We start from the raw sequence: 3219 nt of genomic DNA, 5'->3' as shown, positions 1-3219 counted from the left end.
ACTATACCCTATGGCTTTCCCCTCGGAATTCATCCCACCCAAAAATAACAAATATGGTATACATGTTACTGAGGGGCACGGCCACAGCAGATGCCTGCACTGTCTGCCTATTAGCGTTTTGGCTCCAGACTGTATCCGATCTATCTATTTCTTGTACCTGAAGTGTTACTGCCTCCCTATAACTTCGCTCAATTCCACTCAGACTCCAAATGATCTGATATCAAGCTACAGTTCCCGAACGCAGTTGCCGAGGAACTTAGCGTGGCCGTCACTAAGTGCCATGGCCAGCTGTCCCGAGGAGCTTTCCGTACAGATAGAAAGCATCCTGGATAGCAGCACAACAGTAATAGAACATGGCAATCAGAAGGCAGCCAGAGATTTTCTAGAAGCAGGGCACCCATCCATGGATTCCATCAATAAACACATTGATCAGAATCCAATCTGCAACACCAACAACCGGACCCAGCGGCAATGAAACTAAATCAATTCCAAACGCCACAGGACTGTAGGCTTCACAACAGGCTCTGCAACCCTGAGGATGTTACACAGAACTGTGAGGATCCCGCTTCCCAGCACCGCAAAACATTCCAACAACACCTCCATGAAGCACACGAGCTTCGCATCCTTCTGCTCCAAAGCATTCCGATTTTTCACAGCAGAGAATTGTACACTGAACTCCCGCGTGCAAGGTGAGGATGCCAAACCCAACATAATCAATAATGGCAGTGAGAGCGAGGGCAACAATTTCCATTGTCATATGGACAGCCACAAACACTCTCTTTGAAAGGTACCTTTAAATATGAAAGTCTGTGCAGCAGTATAATCGGGGAACCAAGTAGCCTGCGCTGGGTATTCATATTTCAGACAATTTCCTTTGTTCACCGTTTTCACTGAAAGTGAATGGATATTACTATTTCATTGCTGATATGAAACCAGATTCTGCATTGTATCTGCTTGCCGTTTTTGTTGTTGCAGTGGTGAAAATCGCGATCGCGATGAGAAATGTTTTTTTGTATTTCTCGCATTTCCTTCATTACTGTCCTGGTGAAGGGGGCTGGTGATTGGTCCTCTCGATCAGATGGAGTCATCAGCGCATTGTTAACCTAATTTCATCACGGGTGCAATTGGTAAACTTCATTTTTCATGGGTTATTGCTGTTCCGTTTTATTTTATGTTTGTTGAGCACTTCCTGTGACTTGGCAATGCACTAAATCTCCAATATGTCCTGAATTGCCTCGCTGCCGTTTCTCTGAGCAGTTCATGACATAATCCGCTTGCACTGCAACAAAGGCAGCATGCATGCTTCGGTGTGCCTGGCAATGGTCCACCCTTTCTGTTTTGCTTCTGTTCCACATGAAGAGCTGTCAGTTTCTGGATTCGTTGGAGAGCTGAGGGGGGTAACATTATCAGTGCGGTATTATTCTTCAGCCAAACTCTTTGATGGCAAAGTTGGGAATGTGCCAAACGAATGGTCATTGGCAGCAAATGTCCAGAAAGACCCTCATCGCTGGGTCAACTGGTCCCATCCACCCTCCAGAAATATAGGCAAACGCGCTGACAGCGTAACAAACAGAGTGGATTTTTTGCAAATGGTCCATTAAAACTGGTGTCAGCTGCGGGAGCACATCAAAGATGCCGAGCACGGAAAAAGACCCGACTATCGAACCTGTCCCTGCTGAACAGATAACCGAAATTAATTGAACCATATTTGCCAAAATGTTTTCCTTATCTCTCCCAACGCTTCCTGTGTATATACCCATTCGGGATGCCATTGAATTTGCCTTAAATATGGCAAATCATTCTGCACACACAAAAATGTCTGAATGAACTCGCTGAGATTCTGCATGACACATTGACCAAACTTTGGGCCAAAGTTGGAAACTGCGACTAGAATAGATGGCTCTCTGATTAGCCGCAATGCACGATGGGCGGAATGGCCTTTTCCCACTTTGTAAATCTTCGAAGACAAGTTGAAAACAATCTGCAACGAAAATGTTCTTGTGAGGATTTACTTGTGAGGATTCGGTACTCTCAGCACCGTGGCCCGGATCGTATTCCCGCTCATGGAATGGTTGTATTGTTCAGCAAACATATCGGTGTACCAGTACTTCTGCCGGTTTTCCGATGCTGGCAGGTCATTGGTTTTGTCCAAAACATTATGAAGGTTAACATAAAACAAATAGCTGCAGTTTCTGGAAATCTGAGCCAAAAACGAAAATTGTTTGCACAACGCAGCAGGACTGGCTATAGAAAGGTCGACTTGCCTGCTCTTCGGATGCTGCCTGACCTGCTGTGCTTTTCCAGCATCACTCTGATCTAAAATCTGGTTTCCAGCATCTGCAGTCCTCACTTTTGCCTAGTGTCGCTGGTTCCCAATTCAAGAACTCCATCCCTAGCGGTTTCATGTCTGTACCTCCGAGCTGAGGAGATGAAGCGTGAAGAAAAGTAACTCACCCCCTCCATCTCTGGGGTAATTAGGGACTGAAAATGAATCGTGTCACATTGAAATATATCTAGATGCGACTTAATCTTTGTCTTTTATTGGGAACCATCTCTTTCATTGTAACCATCAGGAAAGAACATTTCGTTCACCAGAAAAAGAAATGAATATGTCACGAACCTTTGTTTGCTTCAGGTCCAAGAATACTCAGATCAATAGCTCCCTTGATGACCTCTGCTGGTCATGTTCGCAAAGAGATCTAGCAAATTGCCAAGTGTGATTTTCCTTTCAATAAATAATTTTGACTCAGTTTGCCTGCAAATATCTTTTCCTACCTTTGTGTTTTTCTTCTTTTACATTGGTGTCTCGCACCTAACAAATGACAGCAAAGGTATGAAAGGAGATGGAAGCATTTAACTCATCAAGTCAGCGAGAGCTTTCAATGAGATCACGGCTGATTTGGTCAATGCTCAACCCTACTCCGCTGTCTGCAGTCATGGCCGAGTGGTTAAGGCGATGGATTAGTAATCCATTGGGGTTTCCCCACGTAGGTTCGAATCCTGCTGACATACATTATGAATGCTTTCCTGCTGGAACAATTCTCGCTCAAAGTTCAGAAAACCGATTTTGCAAACCAGGCCGGTAATTTGATTAGACTTGGGAAACTCGAGTTCTTCATCAGAAATGTCCCATATTTAAAACATTATCTCTGTTTCTCTTTCCAGATACACTGCTCGATACATCGTGTTTCTGCAGTTGTTATTGAACGTCCTAAGCAG

General features: G+C 44.4%; 1 non-coding gene across 1 annotated transcript; it reads left to right on the top strand.

Annotated features, from left to right (window-relative positions):
* The first annotated feature begins 2930 nt into the window (after window positions 1–2930).
* Window positions 2931–3013, top strand: trnat-agu. The gene has a single exon. It is a non-coding gene; the product is annotated as a tRNA-Thr (tRNA).
* Window positions 3014–3219: the final 206 nt, after the last annotated feature.

Source organism: Chiloscyllium plagiosum, unplaced genomic scaffold, assembly GCF_004010195.1.
Source record: "Chiloscyllium plagiosum isolate BGI_BamShark_2017 unplaced genomic scaffold, ASM401019v2 scaf_4338, whole genome shotgun sequence".
Lineage (NCBI taxonomy): Eukaryota > Metazoa > Chordata > Chondrichthyes > Orectolobiformes > Hemiscylliidae > Chiloscyllium > Chiloscyllium plagiosum.
Note: the sequence above shows the minus strand (reverse complement) of the source record. Positions and strands in the feature narration are given on the sequence as shown.